A 26,974-nucleotide genomic window follows, 5' to 3' on the forward strand; every position below is an offset into this window, starting at 1 on the left:
CTTAACTACGCCTCAGGTAGAAGGAAGACAAATTTCACAAGAAGCTATTGCTATGTCTTCAAGGGAACATACAGACCTGCATCTGGGCCTAAAGCTCACTGCAGGAATTCTCTGAAGAGTGATCTAACTCTGGTCTTGCTTGTCTGGGCTTAGGGTAGGTCCTTATCTACTCTCAGGATAAACATGGGAGTCACATACGAAACACTAACACCTAGCTGCTGGAAATGGGAAAAGAGGTGAAGGAAAATAGAAAACTGGGGGAAATTTTGACTAGAAAATGAAGAAAGAAGAACAAAGACTCACACGGGATAACTTGTTCGCTCTTGAACGCGTATTGACTTCTCTGGTGTGCTGCCTCATTCTTCCTGCATCCAGGTGGTGGCACTGGTGCTCTTTCGGCCTTACCTCTGGGCAGTGTTCTGTTTGCCTTCCCTAAAACACGAAGGGAGATTCTAGGAGATAAAGGAAGAGATGAGGAATACCGGTTATCCCAAATTGAACCCACTGAAACAGAGCCTCCTGAAGGGTCATTCCTTTACCACACATTACTAAAGCAACAAGCAGGATAGCCATGGAAGCAAATAGAAAAGGATCCGGGTCAATATGGAATGCTAAAACACTGAGGAACTGGTCATGAGTTTCCCAAGTCTTGTAAGAAAGTCTTAAGAGATGGTTGGATTGAACAATTTATATCCTCAGTTATGCAGAATGTAGCCACAAACACCAAATTCTATCATTCTCAAAAGCTTGAAAAATCCTCAAAGTCTTTATAGACATCCCCATTTCCTTACTCCGCCTGCTGCCCCATTTCATAGATGGAAAGAAAAGCATAGGCAATCCGCTGATTTAGGTTAAGATCGTCTAGCAAGTTGGTGATAAAGTTTCCTGGAATAGTTTTCTTGGTGAGCAAAGATACCAAATGCTAAGGACATAGAAGCATGACTCTACTAGTTGCTCATAGTTTTTAAAAAATTAAACTAAGGAATTATCTAGCTATCTTAGAGATATTTTGGAGACCAAGATTTGCATATCAACATTATTAAATGAGCTTCTAAAACTCAATATTCAAACATAAGAAATGGATCTAAGTTGCCAAGAGACCGGTCATCTTTAGCTTCCAAGAGGTGCTGGAATAATGCTCACTAGTCTAGTTCATCAAGAAAGTGTGTCTGCATCACATTCTCATATGCTTCTGTGAGCAAATGCCCAGCGGTGTCTTCCATCTTTGACTTTCTAGTGGCTTTTTATACAGTATGTCAAGGCCATCATAACATACTGCTTCTGTATAAAAAACCTACAATTCTGGCAAAGCAATGTCTATAAAGTTATGGGCTATATAATTGTATAGCTTACTTAATGACACCTATTTCTATGATTTCCTAAACCTCTATAATCAACTCACGACTTTTGCAGACAAGAGAAAACAAGGCCTAAAAATGACTGTCCATTCCAAGAATAATGAGCTTCTGGCATCCAACTAAGGTAGCTAGTATGACAGGTACTTAGAAACTGCTTCTTCTGGAAAACATTGACTCATCACTTAGTCTCACAAATATCCAAGAGGTAACTAAAAGTAAGATAAAAGCTTGAGATCCCTGCTTCCATTTCTGTCTTTCTTTTTTCCCTCTGTGTCTGTCTCTTCCGCGATCATCTTGGAATCCAAGATGGATTAAACACCCCAAGGCAAAAGATGAATCAATCACCTCCAGATAGTATCGGTATTGGAACAAGGCCCAGCCTGACTGAGCCTAAGATTATAGGTGATCAGACCCTCTCCTAACCACCACCACAATGTTATCTGTAACCACAGCATTGAATAATTGTGAGTACTTTTTGCTTCCTATCCCCAATTCTTCTTATATTTAAAACTAAATTTCATGACTGTACGTGGGAAGATGGAGTGGAGTGCTTTGTCCTTTCCCATTGCATGTCTCTGCAATATTAATACATCTCCTTTCTCTGTTCCTCTACCATTACTTGTCTCTGCTGTTTTGGGACAAGTGGTCAGAGCTCACATTTGGAGCCCTAGCATTGGGCCTGTGACCTAGAACTCTGGTTATAGTATGTCCATAACTCATGGAGAACGTGAAGGTGCACATGTAGTTGGTAGCAAAAGGAACTTACGTTTTGGCAGAGTATTTACTTGGTCTTGAGTAATACAAGGTAATATGAGTTGTCCTGAGTAGTTGTGGCCTCTTTATGGAAGTGAACGTTTGTGTGTGCAAGGGATTTTGAGCTAAACACTGAACAGATTGCACTGTGATGAAGGGAACGTGTTTACATCCAAGTTTGAAGAGCAGTTCTGTTCTGGAAAACAGCATACCATCTTGTTCATATTGACACATAGATGTCTCTGCTGCCACATGGCTCTGTGCTCTTGGAAATCATGAGGTCACTCATTAGTGTTGGTTAATGTTTATCCTGCTTGTTTCTCCCAATTTAATGAGAAATTAGGCAGTCAAAAGATCTCATTCTGTTCTGACTTCTCTAAGTCCTTGTTAGCCAAAAGATCTGATCCAAGTAGGAGTGGCTACCTGCAATAAGACCAATCACATGTATATACATGTATATAATTATGTCTTAATCAGTCACTCCTCTGTTATTCTCCCTCCTCATTCTCCCTCTCCCTTACCTGTCTTATAAAATTTCTTTGCTCTATTTTCACACATGGACATAGAATATTTTCAATCCCTTCACCCTCTTTTCCTCCTCTGTTCATTTGCCTCTTCCCACTGGCATCAACACTGCTGTCAAGACACGTGAAATGATTATTTTAAATGATTCATTTAAAATGCATGATAAAGGAAGGCTGAAAAAGTATATAAGCTGTTATTACTTGATTATGAGTTCCTTCCAGGTTTCTTGGAATGCATACACTAACGTGTCTCCTCTCCACTTCCCTTTTGGCCTTTTTTTTTTCTATTTTGTAAACTAAACCACTTTAAGATAAAAAGTTTTACAAGGAAGAAGCTTAAGAGCTTCTGATTATTTTCATTCTGTGCAGTCCTCCTATAAGGTACAGGCTATAACTGAGAAGCAAGTAAACTATTTTAAGCTCACAGGAGCTCTTTAAGCACTGCATTTCAGCATCAGAATGCTGTTCTCTCTTATGACACCTAATTTTCTTTTAAATTCTTTCTATTTAATTATCTGGGAGAAAGAAGAAAGACGTTCTGACTCCCAAGCTGAATGCTTCTCAAATGTTTAAAAGAAGTCCCTCCTGTTGATCACCAATAAACTTCTGTGGGCATCTAATATGGAAAGCAGATGCTGCTGCTGCTGAAATTCCTATAGGGCATCTGGTGTATCTATGATCTATGCTTTCTATTTCTCACCATAACCTCACAGCTGCCCACAGCAGGGCCTTGTAGAACCCCTAGGCAAGCACAATCTCAAGTTGAAAAACACTATGCTCTTCAAAATGCAGACAAGAATCCAATGTATATACTACAAAATTAAGTAGAGAGAGGGAAGGGATGGGTAGGGTGAGAATGTTGAAAGGGATAATTGATTAAGATATATTGTATTCATCAACTGCCTCGTTAAATGGCAACTCCTTAGCACAACTACTTAAAGATAATTAATTTAGCCCAGCAGTGGTGGTTCACACCTGTAATTCTAGCTACCCAGAAGACTGAGATCAGAGGGTCACAGTTCAAAGCCAGCCTGGGCAGAAAAGTCCATGAGACTCTTCAATAAACCATTCAGAAAACCGGAAGTGGTGCTGTGGCTCAAGTGGTAGAGCTGGTTGAGCTGAAGAGCTGAGGGACAGTGCCCAGACCCAGAGTTCAAGACCCACGACTGGAAAAAAAAAAAAAAAAAAAAAGGAAAAAAAAAGGATTTCCCTCTTTTCTCTGGACTCCTATCTTCTTCTTTCTCCTGGACTCTTCAATTTTTTTAAATTTATTTATTTGTTCAGCAAATACTTTTGTTTTATTTTGTTTTTAATTGTCTTTAAGCAGTTGTACAAAGGAGTTGCCATTTAACAAAGCAGTTTGTGTTATTGACTATCAACCATGAGTACCTGGCACTTAGTTATTATTGCCTGCTCATAATACCTATTTAATTATGCTAAAATTCTCATTGTAAATATCCACCTTCTGATGGTTTGTGGAACTTAGGATGTAATATGTGTCTACTTTTCTCACATTCGTCTCTGCTCTAAAGCCACCTTATTAGGCCCTCACAGACCATTCTACCTCAAATCATACCTGCTTAGGGCTGTTAAGAAATGTGAAATCTCTTTCAAGAAACTAAAAAAAAAATAGGATTACTATAGTACCCTACTATACCATTCTTATGAATATATCCAAAGGAATGTAAATCAGCATAAAAGCAATGGCAAATCTCAGGCACAACTTCAGACTACCAGTTACAAACTTCATTTTGCAAGACCCTGGGGGAATTGTATGTGCATTTAACTTGGAGGGCCCTCATATTTATTATGATCCAAGCTTATTTTTGACGTTTCTGCACCACCTCAATGTCAGCATTTATCTTTATAACATTCAGAAAATCTACAAGATCTGGGCTTAAGGATGACACTTAGGAGGCTGAAGTGCGTGCGAGGATATTGGAGGCTGAATTGCAAAGATATCGAATCCAAGGCCTTTCTGGGATGCATAGACAGATCCTGCCTCAAAATACCAGAGAAGGAGAAGAGGAAGAGGAGGAGGAGGAAGAGGAGGAGAAGGAGGAGGATAAAAGAAAGAGGAAGTGGAAGAGGAGGAGGAAGGAAAAGACAAAGAAGAAGAAGAGGAAGGGGAAAAGGTAGAGAATGAGAATGAGAAAGGGATAAAGAAAGAAACTGTAGAACTGAAGGGGAGGAAGAAGAGCTGCAAGAATGTATCTATTATGAACATATTGGACCTGTCTACTTTATCTTTGCATATTCTGTTCTTTTTCCCTTTCTTTCTCTCTCCTTCTGTTACTGCCTGCATCTGTCTGTTGTATGTATGTATGTATCTATCTTACTATTTTTCATCCATTTGAAAGTAAGTTTCATATTTTTCACGCTTCTATATTTTATTGTGTATTTCTAAGAATATGACTATAGAAGAGAATGTCTTCTACGGCTTAAAGCTATCTAATTTCCTCCAGTTTCTCGTGATGACTGCTTGTATCTTGGCACTGTTTCACCATTAAGATGGCCACTTCCCATTTGATTAATATCATCAGAATTATTCTCCTGATCTGACCCTATGCATTTTTCAGTGTGATTTACTGTTTTGAGTAAAAGTTTCAAAATTACACCAAGTTTTTCCCACAAGTTCTTGGCTCTGCTGTGTTTCCATTATCACCTCTATCAGATTAACCCTAATAACCTGGCTGTTATAACACAGAACATGAGGGTGGTCACTACAAGTGCTTACTACATTGAGTCATTTAAAGCATTTGGTCTGAAACCCATTGCATTATACTCAGAGAAAAAAGATTAAGCCATTTTTAAAAATAGGCTGTGTCAAGCTTTTGGCTGCAGTTTTGGATAACTGTCCCTTAACAATTGCAAGAAACAAAGAACAGAACCAAGAATGGAAAATGCAAGCAACTGGATGATTTCATAAATTAAAATGCTAACACTTAGCTTTTCAAATTATGAAAGTAATTTATGTGTGGCTTTCTGAAATATAGTTGAGCTGAGTTGTAATATGACCTTTCAAAAGAGAAAATGTCTAATACTCAGAAAAAATTGTGCATATAATTAGTGAGAGCTGCTTTAAAATTTGAATTCAACAGAACTTCATGAAGTCTTATTCATCCTATTGTGCCTTTTGCCAGTTTAGAAGACCCTGTGTCATTAGGACCACAAGTGAACTTTACTGTTTTGTCACATGTATATCCCTGTGACTCACCGAACAATTTCAAGCAAAATTTCTTCTATCTTTATCAAATTGGTCTAAGGTTGAAGTGTGAGGGCTAATGGTAGTCTCATGTGTAATGGAGACCTTGAACCAGGGACTGATGCATTCATTCAGGTACCCAGTCAAGCAAAACCTAAAAACATTTGTAGCAGTAATCTACAAATTTTTAATCATAAGTTGTTGTGATAGTTAATCTTGTCATTTTGATTGGATCAGCAAATCATACGTCCAGAATCATGCAGACCCACATTGAATGTAAATAGCACTATCCAGTAGATAGAGGATCAAGACAGAATAAAAGAGAGAGAAGAACCAGGTATTCACAATTTTTGTCTTCCTATCCCTCCATAATATGAGCCACTCTGGCCTACCATGAAGGACTGAAGATTCAGAAACCATGAGTCAATATGAATAATTTCTCCTTTTAAAAATGTTCTCTTGGTTGTTTTTTCTCACAGCTACTTAAAGCTAACTAAGACAGCAGATATATCATAGGATGTGATATTGTTCACAAAGAGGTTTTATAGGGAAATGCGATGGTACAATTGTTAAAGGAACAGTCAAAAATAAGCCTACTGGTAAATCTTCTGATGCTTTATAAGCCCTCTTCAACAGAAATAAAGGGAAATAATTTCCAATCTTAAAATACCAAGGGTATTTTAAGATACCAAGGGTATCTTCACTTTGCCACCTTGGTTGATTTATTTTAGCCCTCTAAGTCTTAGGGATATTCGTATAATCTGAAAAATAGGATAACGACATAGAGATGGTAGAGTAAAAGTTTTCTCCATGAAATTCTATAAATGAGAAGAGACTGAGTCATAAATGACAGACTGTATTTGGAAGAACAAAACTGAAGAAGAGGAACAGGGCAGTTGGAAAGTGTGACAAAACAAAATGGTGATAGAACACTAGGAGAGAGTTTGCATTCCAGTCCTGGTGTCCTTTGATGGGAGAAGAAGGCCAAGCCTCTACTACAAGATAAGCTTGCTAGACTTGGAGAGAGACTGGAAAAACTAGACGAGGGACAAATCCACACCTCTTGCAAGCCTGAAGTCCCAATGTGAAGATTTGGCAGAAGACCAACTTCCCAGTGTGATTGACCAACACTGACAATGTGTGTGTTTGTGTGTGTGTGTGTGTGTGTGTGTGTGTGTGTGTGTGTGTGTGTGTGTGTGTGTGTGTGTGTTTACATGTTAATCCTGGGGGTGGAACTCAGTGATGGGGCACTGTCTCTGGGCTTCTGTTGCTCAAGACTAGCATTCTGCGACTGGAGCCTCAGTGCCATTTCCAACTTTTTCTGATTAGTAGGAAATAAAAGTGTCTCAGATTTTCCTGCCCTGGTTGGCTTCCATTCGTGGTTGATCCTCAGATCTCAGCCTCCTGAGTAGCTAGGATTACAGGCATGAGCCACCAGGGCCCAGCCTGACAACTTTTTGCCCCTCTTATTTTAGAGAGCTGCAGTGGAGTAGAATCTTGGGAGAAAGTCTCCTCCTGAAACTGAGGCAGAGTATCAGATTGCATTAACTTCATGCAAGCAGCCTTCTGCAGTCCAGGCCTGGAGTCTGAGATAGCATGAACTGGAAGAGAATTGGACTGGAAATAAACAATTGGTGATCAGTAAAAAATACTGGGATATCCAGCCAGAGTCCAGGTGATTGACAAGCCACCCGGCACTTAGTTACCTGACCAGTGAAAGCAACTTCATAGGTCCATTGCAGAAAACAAAAGACCTAGCCTCTATTAGAAGACAGTGCTGATTACAGAATGTTCAGATCACATTGATGATCAGCAGACCAGCAGCCTGAAGCCAGGCAGACTTTGGACTTAGCCACAACCGAGGTGAGGATGGAAATTAAGAAACACTTGGAGATCAGAGTGCTAGGACACTGACTATTTACCCAAGTGGGAAACTGCCATGAGGGTCGCATATAGAGAGGAAGAGTCAGTACTCTAGCTCTGCAGTTGGCAGCTCCATCCTGCAACTTCATTCCCATAGGGTCACTGCTATAAACAAAGAACCTTGCTGCCCCTAATCTGCTTACATTGACTATTTACAAGCAGCCTGCATCTAGGCAGGCAGACTGAGTCACAACCAGGAGCTTGGAGGTTGGGGTTTAGGGATTTCCAGGTCATGCAAATATGGTATTTGGGCGGCAAAATGACACTGGAGGCCAAGATAGAGGGAGAGGTTTTGACTCAGACAAGTTGAGGATTCCCAGAGGCAAGAGAGGCTGTTGGTGGCCACACCCTGCTGATGAGAGGAGTTTTATTGCCTGAAGTACTTTTCAGAAAATGGGGCACTCTCCTTTGCTGGTGCAGAGCTCAGATTGCAACCACTACCTAGTGATCAGTCCACATTAGATCTTTGCAAGCAGCCTGAAGGCAGGCAAGCCTAGAGACTGAGCCACATCCCAGGGGCTTAGAAAACTCTGAGCTAGCCTGTTGGTGGATGCAAGCCAGCTGAGAACGCAAGGGAACAGTAAGAACTCTGACAGTAAAGGTCCTGGGAGGCAGTGTCCTTTCCCCCGTGGCTAGAGCAAGTCCCAAGTATAAGCACAGAAGGACAAGCACAGAAACAGCAGCAAGGCTGTGGCCAGCAAAGTGGCCAGAATCTAAGAGCTGTCCGGTAGATTTGATGCTTATATTCATTTGGGGCTGAGGGTTCTGAGCACAAGACTAGGGCTTACATGATACTTCTCAGCCTCAATTTCCCCGAGGGTTACACTCTGCAGCGCAAGATCTGACACATCTGAGACCTGCCAGCCAAGCACCTGAGTCGTTCAGTTCTCCATTGCCAAGCACGTTACAGAGAGACTCCACTCGTGGCCCATCTGCTACCCAAGGAGACCTACTCAGGATATTTACTGGCCCTGAGACTATCAAGTATTGTGCTACCAGTAATGGCTCGCAGTACACAAAGAAGGAACACTTCCTGTGTAGAAGCAGTGCAGATTCGACAGCTGAGCCTTCACCAGCCATTCCCCTCAATTACATGTAATATCACTGAAACACAAAAGGTTACAAGAGACCCACCCTAAGCTAGTTCTCCACTAACTGCTCAGTATTGGGAAGCTAGGGTTGGTGCTGCACTGAGCACGTGAGCAAATGGTTGGCCACTCACAAAGACATCCCTAATCCAGAAGGGGACAAACTATACTGCAACCCACCCAGGACGTATTCGTGTCTGAGAATTGTGAACACTTCAACTACAAGACTGTAAGGTATAGTAAGTAGGTAGGTTTCCTTAGGTAGCTAATGAAGAGAACACCACGCACTATTCAGGCATGAAAAAAAGTTTATTTATTAAAGTGCCCTGCCTGCTCTGCCCCCACATGCATGGTAGTGAGGCTCGGCCGAAAGGGGAGACACATCCTCAGGCCAGGACTTATCTAGGCTAGGCTTACGAAGAGGTGTGGCCAAGTGTGGGAAAGGTGTGGCCACATTGGATTTGTATGTGACCTCAGGGCCTGGAACCCTCCTAAGGTCAGATGGAGGCATGACCAGAGGCAGCCCAGGACGTAACCTAGCAGGAAGGGAGGTTACTGCTTCCAGGTGTGCCAGTTACCTAGGTAACACAGATACTGGGCAGAAACTTAGCCAAGAGTTGGGGAGGTGTCTGCACTCAGCCTGCATGACCCCAGGCAGATCTTACAAAGACTACAAGTAAGTAAAATGTCCAACCAAAAATTGATATCAGATGCACAAATCTCAAAGCAGGAATAAAGGAAGGAGTAAACCTGAGAGTCCTGGGCATAAAAGAAGAGGTGCAAGTTAAAGAGATAGAAAACATAATAACATGCGAGGAGAAAATTTTCCAAGTCTTGAAAAACAGTCAATCATTTTTAAAAGGCCATAAGGATATACAACAGACCAGAGCAGAAAAAAAATACTCCAGGAAACAACATAGTTAAAACATTAAGTATACAGAGCAAGGTAAAAATATTGAAAGTTCCACTCAGTCGATCAATCAATCAATCAATCAATCAATCAATCAATCAATCAATCAAGCTAGTATATGTAAAGTTACACGTAAAAGGTAACAGAAAGCATTAGAAAGGCTAGAATAATACGTTGCAAATGAAGAATGTAAACAAATTTCAAGTAGATTACCTAGCCTAGCTATCCTTTATAACTGGAGGACAAATAATAAAAATCCTTCCATGATAAATTAACATTACTTTTTAGCCAATAAACCAGCACTACAGAAGATGCTCAGAAAATCCTCCCTCTAGAAGGTAAAAGTAAGCATGAAAGTAGAGTAGAAAATAAATCTTTCAAGATAGGTAAATAAGGAAATGAAGAGCAGGAAAAGAATCAACTCCACAAAAATATTAAAGTGTCAGAAATTAGAATGTACCTTTCAATAATTACACTGAATATTAACAACCTCAATTCTCCAATCAAAAGACAGAATTGTAAGTTGGTTAAAAAGCCTGCAACAACTCAATTGTTGTTGTTGTTTTGCCTACAATAAATGCACCTTACTGAAAAAAAGCAAACATTGGTTCAGGATGGAATTATTACTGTGTATTTGTCAAATGTCATACAAAATACTATTAAACTTAAAATCACAGATAAATTCCCAACACAATAACAGTGTAATTTTCAGAACTCCACTCCCACACATAGTTCATCCCGAAATTAAATAAAAAAAAGCAAGAAACTTCAGAATTAAGTGATACCATAGACCAATAGGACTGAATTGTCATTTATAGAGTATTTAGCCCAGCACCTACACAATAGACATTCTGCTTAACAATCCATGGAACTTTCTCCAAAACAGATGTTTTAGAACGTAAATCAAGTGTCAGTAAATATAAAAAAAAAATTGAAATAACTCAGAATTTAGTCTGACCATAACAATAAAACTAGAACTCAGTGGGAAATAAAAGTACAGAACACACTTAAAAACATGGATACCAAACAATACTTTGTTGAATGGTGTGTGAGAAGAATCTAAAACTTCTTAGAATGACATCAAAAATCAACCTATTAGGCCCTTTGGGATAGAGCAAAGTTACTGTTAAGGTGAAAATTTATAGCTATGAGCACCTACCTACATCAAAACCCCAGAGTGATCTTAAATATGTATGACGTAACTCCTAGTTGAAAAAAACCTAGCCAAACCTCAAATTAGCAGATGAAAAAAATAAGATTAGGGTAGAAATCAGTGAATTAGGGCCTAAAATATTTAAGCAAAGAATCAAGGAAAGAGCTGATTCTCTAGAAAGATGACTAAGATTGATAAACCCTAAAAAGAGGAGAGATAAGACCCAAATCAATAAAAACTAGAGATGAAAATGAGATGTCACAACAAATACCTACAAGATCATGGGGAAATAGTTCAAAGGCTATATTCAAGAAAAGCCTGGAAAACCTAGTACATTTTAGATGCTGTTAAGCTACCCAAAGTAAACCAAGTGGATATAAACTGAAATAACAAGCAATAAGGCCGAAGCAAGAATACGTAGTATTCCTCTGGACCCAGTAGATTTCCTGCTGAATTCTACCAGACCTTTAAAGAACTACCATCAATATTAATCAATGTTTTCCATGAAATAGAATGGGAAAGAATCCTACCAAACTCATTCTATGAAGCCAGTATTACACTTATTCCAAAACCAGATTAGGAGAAAAGAGAATAGCACACTAATTTCTTTAATAAAGGTGGGTGCAAAATCTTTCAATAAAATACTTGCAAACCAAACTCAGTAACACATTAAAAAGACCATACGTCATAATCAAGTTTCTTTCATTTCAAGGTTGCAAGGATGATTTAACATACATAAATCATTAAATGTAAAGAAGCGCTTACACAGGATCAAAGACAAAAATCATGATCATCTCAAAAAATCTGACAAAATTGAACATTCTTCTATGATTAAAAACTCTGATTAAAAACTAAGAATAGATGGAATGTACCTCAATAAATTAAAATATATGATAAACCCATATGGGAAAAACTTGATAGTTTCTGCCAAAGTTACAAATGGGACAAGGGTGGCCACTCTTCACATTTTTATTCAATATAGTCCTGGAATCCCTAGCCAAGACAAGAAGGCATGAGACATAAATAAAAGGGATTTGAGTAGGGAAAGAGTACATTACATTACCTCATTTGCAGATGATATGATTATATACTTAGATTCCAAAAAATATTCTTGGTCTAATAAGCACTTTTAGCAATGTAGCAGGCTATAAAATCAACCTATAAAAATGGGTAGCTATGGACTGGAAGGTGGCTCAGTGGTAGAGTGCTTGCCTTGCAAGCATGAGGCCCTGGGTTCGATTCCTCAGCACCACATAAGCAGAAAAAGCCAGAAGTGGCACTGTGGTTCAAGTGGTAGTTTTGAGCTGAAGAGCTGAGGGGCAGTACCCAGGCCCAGAGTTCAAGTCCCATGACTGGCAAAAAAAAAAAAAAAAAAAAAAAAAAGGATAGCTTTCAGTAGGTACTGGTGGCTCACACTTGTAATCTTAGCTACTCAGGAAGCTGATCAACTTACTTATTTTTTTTCTCTTAATCACCTAATTTTTTTTGCTTTGTTTTGCCTCTTTTTTCTGTAATGTTATCATTCCAACATCTGGATCAATATTTCTCATCCCTTTGAGACTCATTTCTTTATCTTCTTTTTTTTTTTTCTTTTTTGTTGGTCTTGTGGCTGGAATTCAGGGACTGGGTGCTCTCCCTGCAATTTTTTTTTTTTTGCTCAAAGCTAATCCTCTACCACTTTGAGGCACAGCTCTACCTCTAGTTTTTGCATGGTTAATTGGAGATAAGAGTCTCATGGACTTTCTTGCTTGGACTGGCTTTGAACCATGATCCTCAGATCTCAGCCTCCCATAGGTAAGATTACATGTGTGAGCCTCCAGCACCCAGCCTTGATACCCATTTCTATGAGTAAAGTCTTCCTGCGCTGCACCCACCTTCTAATCTGCTACCACTGGCATCACTAAAAGGCTACTCAGCTAATGGAATATTTTCCTTTGGCTTTATTTTCTGCAACTGATACTATGACACTTATCTATAGTTCTGTTTCTCTAGGTTTGCATGGAATTTCATACCTTATTGCCTTCCCAATATTGATGTTCTTGAGTGTTCTTAAACAGATCACTGGGGGTCAACAAGCAAGCCAGTAACCTCAACATAATGCCAAAGATATTTCAAATGTAGAATACAGGGAGATATAACTGACACAAGTTGGAAGGGAATACAAATACTCTCTGGGCAATTCTTCCTCCTACTTCTCTCCAATTCATTCTCAAAGTATCTTTTACTGGTTCATCCTTCCACTTACTTGAAAGTTGTCCTGAGCTCATCAAATCAAGCTCATCTCAGATTCTCTAGCATTATCATCTTCCTCATTTAAATTCCCAATGCCTCATAGGTAAAATTTAAATAAACATATTAAAAATAAACACAACTAAATATATTTTTAAGTTAAAAAGAATAAGGAATAGGCCAATTTCGCTCACATTATGAAGAATAAATGACTTGTGACTAGAGGTAATAGCTCATCCTATTTTCAGCTCTTCATATGGCATTCCCTTCCCCACAGTCTGGACATTATAAAGAAAAAGTATCAAGAACTTCCAGTGTCTGCCTAGAGGTTCTACATTAAAATCATGAGCTGATTATTCCTAAGCACTACATTTCCAAAGGTGGAATTTCAGTGTGACTGGACTATGTGTATGTATGTTTGGAATAGGGGAACTGGGAAGGTCTGACTGGATGTGAACAATTACCCCTTATATAGCCCTTCGGAATGTATGAATTCTTTGCACATTAAGTGGACTTAGAGTCAGCACTATCTATGAGAAGAAAATTTCAAACCTGATACATGTATTGCAGAGGCATATAATGGCCCTTTGCGAGCATCTAAACATCCCTTTTATGGATGCTTTTATTTAAGGGAGAAACATAATTTAAATGAAATGTAAGATTGTGAAATCTCAAGACAGATTCTTATACTGTTGGCATCTTTGAGAAATAAAGCTAAATCCGAAATGATTTGAGAAGATGAATCAGAGTCTAAAGAACACTACACAAATACTTCTGCTGTCTAAAGCTAAATTGCTTTTGGGCATTCCTCCATCTGTAAAGAGGTAGGAGACAAGATTAATGTTTGTTTGACATTCTAGCCATTAGGTATAAAGTTTAGTCTTCGGTGAGGAAAGAGAATCACTTGTAGTTTGAAAAAAAATGGAGAACAAAAAGCCTTCAGCTCAGGAAGGAAAAGTTTAGACTAGATATTAGGAAAAAGAATGTTCCACAGAGTATTAGAGTAGGTGCCCAGAAGAGGTCAAAGGAGCTTCTGTGTCAAAAAAAGGAATGGTATCATTAAAATGCTATAGGAGTATAAGGAATGGCTTGAAAATGCAAGTAGAAGCGAGGGCTTTCTGTAATTATCTGACCTAAATAGGTCAGAAGGCTGGACCACTCAACAGTTTGCCTTGTTCAAAGCCACAGGACACAAGAGCAATTCCTGGAAAAATAACCCTCTGTTGATGAAAAGTATGAAGAATAAAGACTTCTTCCTTCATACTGTCCTCTAAAAATTCCTTGAGACATGCACTAAGATAGTTCAGAGTGAAAAGAGTCAGAAGTGAGCATGGAAACCTGGAACTTCAGAGAAGTTCAAACATTTTTAATTCTTAGAGCAGAACAATATTTTACAGACTGGCAGATAACTTCAGAGGAAGGCCAAAGGCCATACATTCATATACAGTTGGTCAGTATTACGTGATAGGAAAGACTCCAACAAAGACATCTGAAATTCAAGTTTATAATCCTATGTTTCAGTACCTAGATCTATAATCATATGTTCGTTCCATAGACTTATAAAGCCACCTTTGCCAATAAAACCCAACCTCTCCTCCCCATAACTATAGAATTAGGAGCTCTTTAGTCTAAAAAAAAAAACACTAGCCCATTTGAGCCTTCAAATTTGAACCTAAAAATGATCATTTCTTTTTGCTTTTCCAATCCTAGGGCTTGAGCTCAGGACCTAGACGCTGTCCTTGAGCTTCTTTTGCTCAAGGTGAGTGCTCTACTACTTGAGCCACAGTACCATTTCCCTTGTTCTGAGTAATTTGTTCAAGATAAGAGTCTCACAGTTTCCTGCCTGGACTAGAATATGATAATTCGGCTATGATAATTTCTAAAATCAAATGTTCAAGGTTATGCGTATGGCTCAAGTGGCTGAGTGCAAGCCTATCAAGTGCAAGGGCCTGAGTTCAAACTCCAGTACCATCAAAATCCTCAAATAAAAATTCAATCATCCATCCAGGCGCTGGTGACTCAAACCTGTAATTGTAGCTACTCAGGAGGCTGAGATCTGAGGATTGCAGGTTCTTTTCTGCCAGCCCAGGCAGAAAAGTTTGTGAGACTCTAATCTCCAATTAACACCAGCAAACCAGGAATGGCACTGTGGCTCAAAATGGTAGCGCACTAGCCTTGAGTGGAAAAAGTGCAGGGACAGCATCCAGGCCCTGCATTCATTCCTCACAACCAAGAGAAAAAAATTCAATCATCCACTTGTGTTGACATAAATTCTAACACTTAATCTGACAGTGCTTCTTTTCCTCCTCCTCCTCCTCCTCCTCCTCCTCCTCCTCCTCCTCCTCCTTGTCCTCCTCCTCCTTCGTCTTTCTCTCCTCCTCTTTCTCCCCCTCCTTCCTCACCATTTTTTCCCATTGCTTAAACATCTTTGTAGATGTTTTTCAAGGCCCCAAGAAAAGTCAGGATCAATGATGGGTTATGTGTGAAAGACATTTAACACCTATTCAATGGATAGAGTTGATTTTGCTCCTCCGACTAGCCAGGCCCACAACATGTCCATCCCTTACCTCCCTGTATATTTCTTTCCCATTCCCCAAAAGAAAGAACATCTCTGAGAACTTAAAACTTAAAAATTTGAAGCAAGCTCAAAGTTCCAGTTTGTATGGCCATGTAACAAATCATTCCAAGATTTTGTGGATTAAAACCATAATCATTTAATTCAGCTCAGTCTTTGTAGATAAGAAACTCTAGTCAGTTGTGCTATTCTTACACAAGGTAATTGCAGTTATCTAAAGGCCTCTGTGAAGCTGAAAGATCTATTTCCAGGATAATTTTCCCAATTCATTGCAAATGGTACTGTCTTTGGGCTTAGGTCCTCATTTTTCTTCATATAGCAGAAGAATCTATACAGCCCTGTACAGGTACAGGGCTGATTGAGTGTCCTCACAGTATGGCTGCCAGCCAGCAATTTCCTCACACTGATTCAGCGTGAGGAAACTTCAAACTACCCAAGTAACAGGAGAGCCCATCTTAGTAGCTGGCTACTATATCCAAGTGTAAACAATAAGCTGATAATACATTAGTTATACACAAGTTATTTGATGTTATACACAAGACATTTGATGCTTACATTTGGTGGTTCTCACAGCCAAATTTAGTTGCTCTTTCTTCTCCTTGGTCTTAGAATCATGACGTCTTTTCTTTCTTGTTTCATGTATGTCTGTTAATGTTAAAAAGGCAGACATCAGTGCATTATTCAATGATTGAGCCTCCATAGACTTTGTTCAGCTCCTTTTGAGTTTGTTCACTCAACAATTTTTTGTTAAATGCTTCTTGTATACTAGTAATTCAAGGCAAGCAAGTTCGTTAGTCTTGTAGAGCACCATCCAGTGGGGGGAAACAAATAATGAAAAAGATACAAATAAGTGTGGAAATACCAGGTCATTATAAACAGTATAAGGAAAGTTAAATAGAACCACTGGATAGATAACAAATAACTGACTAACAAGCATGCAAAAAGGTGGGAGCAGAGAATTCTAGGTAAAAAGAGCAGTCAATTCAAGGTCTCCAAGGGAACAAGGAGCCTGATATTCTTAGGGAAGGAAGACAAGAAGCTGAGCTATCAATAAGATGAAAGAAGAATGCGAGGAAGTCACGTAAGTGGGTAGCAGTCAGATATTATAGGTATCTACAGAACTAGGTAATTAGTTTGGATCTTATCCCAAGATGGATATTACAAGGTCCTTTCATTTATAACAAATGCACATTTTTCTTGCTTCATTTCTTTTTATTTCTCTTTGTTCCTACAGTGGAATTTCTCTATATTGACTTTTTTTTCTACACACACACACTCACTCACTCACACACACACACACACACACACACACACACACACACACACACACACACAGGAGAAGTATATTCTTTTGTTCTTGGCATGTAAGTAGGGCTAGGGTTATATGACTAGTACTGGCTAATGCATGAGCTGAAACCTTCTCTTCTTTTGTTTTAGAAATCAAAATCACAGATCCAAATGATACTCAGCTGTAAGATTATGAAGCCTTTCAGAACAAGTCCCTTAGTAAGTATAAGATGGGTTGTAAGAAATAAAATACTTTTGTATGTCTTAAATCACTGAAATTTTGGGACAGTTAACAGAACACAGCCTAGATTCTTCTGATTAATATACCTTCAAAATGTGAAAAAATAAGTTCTATATTGAGTAGTTGCCAGTCAACCCAAATCACTTTTCCAGCTAGTGATGATTGCTCTCAGGGTAAAAATCAAACCACTATTCTTTCTGATCTTTAGATTTTCTGCAGTATTTCTGACTATCAATTTCTGTTCCCAACTTTCATCACTAGGAAACACCAAGTATTGTCACCACTTGTTAATAAATCAAGAAACAGACTGTTATGAAGTGCATGTGTTCTTACTCAGAAAAGGAAGTAGAGTTCATTTTTGTACCTTTGAGGAGGAGGGGTGATATTTTGCTCACAAACTGCTGCCATCCAGATGTTGGGAAAATTTTCAGAAAGAGGAACAGGGCATTTTTATACTGGTGGGTGATGGAGTTGCTCAGATTTTACATTTCTAATCTCAAAGTCATACATGCATATACATTTAATTTTTGCTAATTCCCTCAAGGTTCATTACATTCATTGTGTTTGTTTGGAAACTCTTATCAGTAAAGAAAATCTTCTCCATCTATATTGCACTGCAACTTGATGCTTATGCTAAGAGTATATTGTAAATGAGAAATTCCAAGCAACACAAATAAGCTTAGAAAATTTAATCTCTTTCAAATGTGCCTCTTGGATCATTCAGGCATAACATTCTTTAAGCCATTTCCAATTCCTTTGATCAAACAGACTGCACTAATATTACCTGGGGGTTTCGAATGTATCCAAGAGATCTCCTTTACCAAACCATCTGTTAAAGTTCCTAGGTTTCTTGTACTTAGTAAGGCTTACAGGTCATATGGTATTTATTTTCACTCTCTGAACCATACCTGAGATATCTTATTGGAACAACTAACCTCAATCACACATGACCTTTTCAAAGATATTGCTGTATTTTGAAAAGTTAAGTAAAGGTTCATATTATGGAGGAGCTGTTCAAAAAGGTCTCCATCAAGCTGGGTGCAAGTGGCTCATGCCTGTAATCCTAGCTACTTGTGAGACTGAGATCTATGGATCATGGTTTGAAGCCAGCCTGGGTGGGAAAGTCTGTGAGACTCATCTCTACTAAACTACATGAGGAGATGGGGAGGGGAGAAGAAGGGGAGGAGGAGGAGGAGAAGGAGGAGAAGGAGGAGAAGGAGAATAAGAGGGAGAGGGAGAGGAAGAAGAAGAAGAAAATCTGTGGCTCAAGTGGTAGAGCATTAGGTATGAGCAAAAAGAAAATCAGGGATAGAGCCAAGGCCCAGGATTCAAGCCTCAGGACACACACACACACACACACACACACACACACACACACACACACACACACACATACACACACACACACACACACACACAGTCTCCATTTATGAAACTATAATACACGGAAGACTTTGTGGTATTGAAGGGTTGGATCATCAAAAATTTATAAGTAATTAAAATTTTCAAGTGGAGCCAACCACAAATTATCCAAGAATTCCTCTATGGTATCAATGAATGAGTGGCTTTTGATCTCCCTAGTTGCCTATGTGCTTATAGGAAATTATCTCAGAATTCTAGAGGGTTTCTCCCTCTACTTTGGTTAGAATAAAATTTATCTATGATCTCTGTGACAGCAGTGAGAGTGGAGGCAGAGCTGGGCGCTGGTGGCTCATGCCTATAATCCTCACTATTCAGGAGGGTGAGATCTGAGGATCATGGTTCAAAGCCAGCCCAGTCAGGAAAGTTTGTGAGACTCTTCTCCAACAAACCAACAGGAAAACCAGAGAAGTGGCGCTGTGGATCAAGTGGTAGAGTGCTACCCTTGAGCTGAAGAGCTGAGGGACAGCACCCAGGCCCAGAGTTCAAGCCCCACAAATAACAAAAATAAAGAGTCGAGGCAAGATGATGGATCTCTGATCAGGCCAGTTAATGCCTCCAGGTTCCATGGAACTCTGAGCCCCTCATTAATCATGAAAAAAGCAGTATTTGTGCAGCACATACCTTATGTGTGGCATAGAGATTTTGCATGCTTAAATTTTGGTTCTAAAATTAGATTTAATGAGAGATTAAGGAGGTAAAATAATAAACAACTATAACTAGGTGAATCTCTCAAAACCACCTCTCCCTTCTTGAGGAAAGAAGGCAATGCAGCAGTCATTCCATAGATCATCCATTCTGTGTCCCTTTGCAGCCTGTATTTAGAAAAGATGGCCCATTTAATCTCCAAAAGGCTGTAGGTTTTGTGTTTCCCACTTAGCATCTGAGAAAAACAGCAACAAAATGGAAAGACTTGGAAAATATTATATTAAGTGAAGTAAGCCAGGCCCAAAGAAACATAGGTCCCATGGTTTCCCTTATTTGCAATAACTAGTATATGTCTAAGACAAGCAGAAAAGGTCAGATAAGATGATGTTAAACGAAATGAACCCCAAGATAAGGACACAAGTGATTTTTTCTCTCTTGCTATTGTTTCTAATGTATTTACAAGGTACCATGTGATTTTTTTTGTTTTGTATATCCCTCCCCCACGGTATAACCCCTGTTTTCACTGTATTTGAGGTTGGTATAATTTGGGGAGCGGAAGGGAAAAAACAAATTGTTTAAATAGGGATACAGGTTCACCCATTGCAACAATGAGATGTACAAGACTATGTTGAAAAACGAACTTTACGATTTAGGCGGGGGTGGAGGGTGGAGAGGGAATGTAGCTGTGGAGATGGGAGGGAAGGGATGGTAAGGGAAAAACAAAGGAGGAGGCAACAATGCTCAATAGGAAATGTACTCATTACCTTGCTCATGTGATCATAACCCCTCTACAGTATTTTCACAATAAAAAAACTTATTTAAAATACAAATAAATTTTAGATTCACAAAACGACCCCCTGAGCTGAGATCATGCAGATGGTCAATTGAAAATTAGAACCCAAACTCTAATCCTAAGATTATTCTTTTTCCATTTGCTGCTTGTCAAAGCCTTGGATAGAGGAAAAGACCATGAGATGTGAAAGAATCTTTTGGGGATATTAAAGGCAGCAAACACAAAATAAAGACAGCTTTCCCAATCACTTATCTATGTGAGTTTTTAGCTATGTAATAATATTTTCCTTGTTTGATGTCAACTCTCATCAGTAGCCACAAATATAATACTTACTAATACGTTACTTTAATTCTTGGAATAAAAACCTGTATTATGAAAATATAAATTACAATAGAATGACCATTTCAAATGTGATCAGTTAGAGTGGCTAAATAGTTTACTGAAAAAAATCACCTAAAGTCTTTAAAGTGAGACAAAGGAGGATATTCTTAAGAGAAATAAAAGGCTAATAGCTATGTGCATATGATCATATAAAATAATATTTATTGAAATGAACTCTAAGACATGGAAGCAAGAGCTTTTTAAAAATTCCTTATTGCTATTTTTTGTTCCCTTTACCTTTTGTCTTGTTTGTAAGTTTCTCTGTTTTTGGTAGGGTAAGGGGGGGCATACAAACAGTGGGACAAAGCGTGAACAAATGCAACAGTAGTACTCACCACGCATGATGCTGAAAGCAGATACCAGTTTAACATTGTATTTACTCACTTTGAATATTTATTTTACTAAAACAAATGAACAAGTACCTATCCATACACATTTTTATATGCTTCCAAAACCTTTATTAAAGTAGTAGTGCTCATACAGTAGCAATTAACAATCTGAAAAATAAATTAAGAAGACAATTCCATTTATAAAAGCATCAAAAATGAATAAAATACATAAGAATAAATGTAGCCAGGTGGATATGAAACTTCACACTGAAACTAATTTTTAATTTGCTGAATGAAAACAAACCAATGTTCACGGAATAGAAGACTACAGTGTTAGGTTGCCTAAGGCAACCTACAGATTCAGCATGATTTCTATTTCTAAAAATTCCAATGGTATACGGAAGTATAAATTTTCACTTGGAAATTGTATCCTGAAAATCCAAAATAATCTGGAACAAGATTGAATGAAATTAGAGTTACAAACCCCTATTTTAAAACTATTAAAGCTACAATCAACAAAATAAGAGGGTACTGCCATAAACACAGACATGTAGATCAGTAGAATGAACAAAATAAGAGGGTACTGGCATAAACATAGACATGTAGATCAGTAGAATGGAATGCAGAAGACAGAAAGAAAACTGAACATTTCTGGTCAATTAATTGACCAGAAGTAAGTAATAGTGTACAAACTATTCAATAGGGGAAAAAGTCACCTCTTCTACTATGGTTGCTGAAGGAAGTGGTTATCTATATAATAAATGAAGTTGGGTACAAATCAAATGAAAAAAATCAAGAATCGCTGGGGAATGAATGTTTGCATCCTCACAGAATTTATGTATTGAAGCTCTGGCACCAAGATGATTGTATTTAGGAATAAGCTCATTGTTAGTTATGGCTTGATGAAATAATGAGGATAGTCCTTGTGCGAGGATTAGAGTTCTTATTCCTTTCTCTCTTTTTGTCTCTTTCTCTCTGTCTCTAGTATCTATAATATGTCTCTAGTATCTGTAATAGGTAAAGCTTAAATTCCTTAATTAGCATTCTACACGGCTCACTTGCATATACCTTTTTTCCAATATGTCTGCAATTTCTACTTTCAGCTCATTCAAAGTAGAAATACAAAGACAGATTTCCTCTGTATTTTTTATAGTCTTCTTCAATTGCTGGCAAAATGTTTTGCTCACACTAATTTAATAGAATGTCTCTCAAATGTTCATTTTTATCTGATTTTTTCCAAAGAATTTCATTTAGTAATTCTCCTTTCACTCTCTTATTTCATTATTCTACAGACTATTTAAATCATATCAATAGCATTTACATTTGAAATAAGTAGAATGCTTGACAAGTTCCTTGCTAGTGTGCAGCCTGCCACACCCTATGCATCAGACCACTGGCCCGCCCAGGGAATGGAAAGATGAGAGGATAATGCAGCTAAATACATGGATAACTAGAAGAGCTTCGTGTGGGGAGGGGGCAGTCAATAAACAAATTTTAGTTACTGATTATTATTTTAAGAAATTTTAAATTAGCTAACCTTTAGCAAATTATACTTACAAATCACAGAATTAGCAGCATACATGGATGAGAATTGGCAAATAGTCATAGCATGACCTTGAGCATCTAGCATATAAGAGATTTTTATGGAATTCTGCAGACGCTGATATTTGTTTAGGGGATGCAGAAAAAACAAGATCAGGTCTCAGTGTTTCAAAGAAAAATTTCTCCTGAGAAAAGGAGGTAAATTTTATGGTTTTAGAGCAGGAGTCAATTTAGTATGTCAAATTGAGGCTCCGGAGAGAATACGTGGTACTTTTGAACTTCAGAGGCTGTTTTCTGGGGCTAGAAAAGACGTTTCTGTAGATCAAAAAGAGAAGACCTAGGAACCACTTAGTGACGTCAGCAGGTTCAACTTCATAGATTCTGCTTTTACTAGCCATCGTCTTCCCAGGAATTAAGTTGGCTTAAAATATCCAGGCTTCCTGGATCTATCTCTCCTCAAATGGGAGTTAGTAAGATTTTTTTCCCTTTATTGCAAAAAAACAAAAATACTCTCAGAATTTCTGAAAGGGAAAACCCACGGAGTATGAGAGGACCCAGGGTAAGATCACCATGTGACACTGAAACTTTCTGCTAAGAATTTTGTAGTTATGTAGTTGTTAGCCATTGATCAGGCCTAAATAGCTGCTGGTGTACTATATTTAATTTAATATTTTATTATAAATATTTACTTTCTCCCACTTCTAGGAATGTGCACTAAAACAAAAGTGTAATTGTTTTCCTGCCTTCTAAAGAGAGAGCAAAGCTCAACTCCGAAATTATGTGAGATTTAGATTGATACAAGTTTTAATTGGCATAGGCTTTGCGGTCATCCTGTCTCCCTTGTGGGTGAGAAAATTTCACATTCGAATGTTGGGGATGACACAGTACCATGGCAGAACAAGAACTGGAACACAGATTTCTTTTTTTCTATCACAGCATATTTTTTGTGTTCCCAGAGTTTTATTTTATTAAGATGTATATATCAGTAGATTTTACTAATGCACAAATCCATGGATGAACTTTACTGGATTCCATGAACCTCCAGAAATTATCAAGTAAATTTTGTATATGCATTTTTCCATTTAAAAAACTGTTCCCAAAGTGGAGTCATAACTCCAAAAAGGAGTTACAAACTGCTGATCTTGGGGGCAGGGCTCTAATATTTCCAGCTGTTCATTTTCCTTCTCCCCTACACTTTTTTTTCAAGTGATTACTTCTATGGAAACCTTCATAGGCACTGCAGTTTTGGTCACATTTTACATTCCAAGATCAGACAATTTTTAAGAATGACCAAACAATATTTCCTTGCTCATTGAAAACAGGTAGCAAGTGACCAATACATAGTATTATGTATTGTAGTATTAGATCTGTAAGGACAAAGTCTTGGTCTGAGTCACACTCTTTTTGTTGTTGTTGTTGTTATTGGTCATGGGGCCTGAACTCTGGGCCTGGGCACTGTTCCTCAATTCTTCAGCTCAAGGCTAGCACTCTACCACTTGAGCCACAGTGCCACTTCTGGCCTTTTCTGTTTATGTGGTGCTGAGGAATTAAATCCAGGACCTCATACATGCAAGGCAAGCACTCTACCACTGAGCCACCTTCCCAGCCCTGAGTCACACTCTTAATTATCGATAAATCTACTTTTTCAAAAATGCTTGAGGTGCTGAAATGCTCAGTTCTCCCAAATCTAAGTCCAATAATTTTGCCAATAATCATAGTTCTAACCTCACTTAGCATAAACTTTCTACTGCAAGTGTAATGAGAGCTGTACATTTGGTTTTAATTCATCAATGGGAACTACAAAGAACTTGAAGAGGTAAAAGTTGCAGGCTTATTCATAGCCTTTCTGTTGAATCTTAGATATAGGTAATGTCAAACCAGTCCACTCAGCCTACAAGTAAACAGCTCACCACATGAATCCCTTTTCCTCTTCTACAGAAAAAAAAATCAGAAGCACAAGAGTCAATTCATTGAAAAATGGCTGGCCTACCAGCTCATCCACCCCAGAGATAACCTGATCAGTAGCCTGGATTCACTATGAATTGGTCTTTACAGTCTACCAGTCCTTGCCTGTCCACTCTAATCCTTTGGAAAGAAAGGAAAGAAGCAAGGAAAGCAGAAGAAAGGAAGAAAGGAAGAAAGCAAGCAAGCAAGGAAGGAAGGAAGGAAGGAAAGAAAGAAAGAAAATTAAAAAAAGAAAGGAATGAAGGAAGAAAAGAAGGAAGACAAAGAAAGGAAGAAAGAAAAAGCAAGAAGGAAGGAAGGAAGAAAAGAAAGAAAGAAAGAAAGAAAGGAAGGAAGGAAGAAAGAAAGAAAGAAAGGAAGGAAGGAAGAAAGAAAGAAAGAAAGAAAGAGAGAGAGAAAGGGAGAGAGGAAGGGAGAGAGGGAGGGAGGAAGGGAGAGAGAGAGGGAGGGAGGGAAAAAGGAAGGAAGGAAGGAAGGAAGGAAGGAAAGAAGGAAGGAAGGAAAGAAGGAAGGAAGGAAGGAAGGAAGAAAGGAAGGAAAGAAAAGGAAAGAAAGAAAAAGGCCTTTGTTGCCCTTTGATGCTTGACCTTGGCTATCTACATGGATGTTCCACAAGCACATTGAATTACTGCTTTTTATCTTTGCTTTCCCAGCATTTCTACAGGCAAATCTCAGACTCAAAACAGTTCCCAAACTGCAGCCTGGGTCTCAGTGGGACACTCACTCTGAGCTTTGGAGGCTATAGTAAAGACTTCATTAGGGACAGTTACCTGCCAGCTCACATTGCCTCTGGTCTGACCTGAATTCACAACGACCATAGTCACCCCACGACTTAATCAATGAACCTCTTTGGCTTTAGGGTTGCAGAGGCCAAGAGCTCCATCAAAGAAGGCTATGTGCTTTCAGCAGCTCAGAAGATTCCAGTTGTTTTCAGCATGCCTGAGAGGTTAAAATAAACAAATAAGAAAATGCCAGGTTGCCCTCTCATTTCTTCTCAGACTTGGTGCCAGCTGGGGCCACGGCCAGTCAGGCTGCCCCCAAAGAGACTGTGGTGATACTCGTGAGGCCAAGCTGTGTAGCTAAGGCTTTCCCTTCACTAAGTGCCTGCCCCTCTCTCTCCTCACTCCACTCTCCACTTCTAAATATGCATGTAATACCCATTGCTATATAATGACCAACTGAATGAAAAGCCCCCTCCAACTCAGCCTCTCCTATCAGCATTCATCTGGTTTAAGGTTGCAATTGGTAAGTCTGGGTACAGTAACACTGTTAGTCATGTTTGAAAACAAGCCTCGTGCAGAAGTGCAACCATTGTTCCCATTTGTAACTTCTTTTGGCTGTGATTTTTCCCATGTATAAGCAGCAGTGAAGCCTGGGAAGTGAGTAAGGTCTCCATGATGACATTGCAGGAAAAATACACGTTTTCTCAGTATGCTCTCCACCTCTGGAGGGCTTTTTGAAGAGCTCATAAACACACTTGGCTGCCAGACAGCTTACAGAAAAGTAACTGCTCACTGAGAAATTGTTCTACTTCAGGGTTGACTTACAGTGCAATTTCAGCCAGGTAGCTGAGGTTGCCCTTTCAGAAGCAAATATCTGAAATGTTGGAATGGAACTGGAATAAAAAAAAAATCAGCTGTTGATTGGTCAGTTTTTAATGCTAGTGTTCAGACTTTGAACTCTCATTCTAAAAGCATTGTGCATCCCTCTAGCCAGACGTCAGAAGAAACATGGATGGACAATTTGAAATATGTTTCCCTTGTGCTTGTGCATTGGGGTTGCATGTGTGTTGAACGTGTTTCTTGAATGCATATGTTCACACCCATGAGGGCAAGGGTGGTTAAAGCAGGATATGAGGATGGCCAAAGGAAAATGCTGCAACACAGGCCACTGCTAATACCACTCTCAGAGCAGTCTCAATTCCACATGTCAGTTTGTGAATACAATGCACCTTGACCAGTGTCATCCCTTTCTTTCATCATTCTCTCCCATCTTCCCTATCACTACCCATCTCTTGACTACCATGTTCTGTTTTCATAAACTCACCACTAAATATGACTACATTTGCCTGCCTTTCCTCTCTGTTTTCCATCCTTCATTTGACCTCCCCCTTCCCTCCAACACATGTTCCAGATGACTGGTTTTCATTTTGTTAAACTGTATGTTAGTTGTTTAAAGGAGTTATGCCAATGGTATCCTCCCCTGCATACACCATATTTTTTTCCAGGTCAGTCCATTTCCCTGCAAATGACATCGTGTCATTTCAGTGAGTTAACTGGCACATCCAGTGGCTCCTTCTCAGGCCTTAATCTCCTGTCTGGTAGCATTAGATATCATAGATCATCTGCCCCTCTTTTTCTTCAAAATCTGTGGTTCTTTTTGATCCCTCTGACCATATATTCCCTGATTCTCACCCTTTTTTGCCTTCTAAACAACCAAAAATATTCCACAATCAGTATGGTCATGTCTTTAGCCATCTTCTTTTTCTCCAGTGTCTCTGAGGATACTTCATTTCCTACCAAGATTTCCAATGTTGTCACTGTATGAAGACTCCTAAACAGACATTGCTGGATCTGCCAGTGTTCTCCTTGCTTCTTTCTTGCTTAGTTCAATCCAGATAACCCAGTGTGACTCCAAATTCAGTACATGTG

The 26,974-nt window shown here is 38.9% G+C and overlaps 1 long non-coding RNA gene across 1 annotated transcript in view; it reads left to right on the top strand.

Moving 5' to 3' along the window:
* The window catches only part of LOC138840654 (uncharacterized), a 111,065-nt gene extending 86,543 nt beyond the window's left edge, over nt 1-24,522 (top strand). Inside the window, exons 2-3 of the long non-coding RNA XR_011376188.1 lie at nt 17,156-17,224; nt 24,297-24,522. This is a non-coding gene — a long non-coding RNA (uncharacterized lncRNA). The remainder of the gene's footprint in view (nt 1-17,155; nt 17,225-24,296) is intronic.
* Nucleotides 24,523-26,974: the final 2,452 nt, after the last annotated feature.

This window comes from Dipodomys merriami, unplaced genomic scaffold, assembly GCF_024711535.1.
Source record: "Dipodomys merriami isolate MVZ:Mamm:240054 unplaced genomic scaffold, mDipMer1.0.p SCAF_30, whole genome shotgun sequence".
NCBI classification, from domain to species: Eukaryota; Metazoa; Chordata; class Mammalia; order Rodentia; family Heteromyidae; genus Dipodomys; species Dipodomys merriami.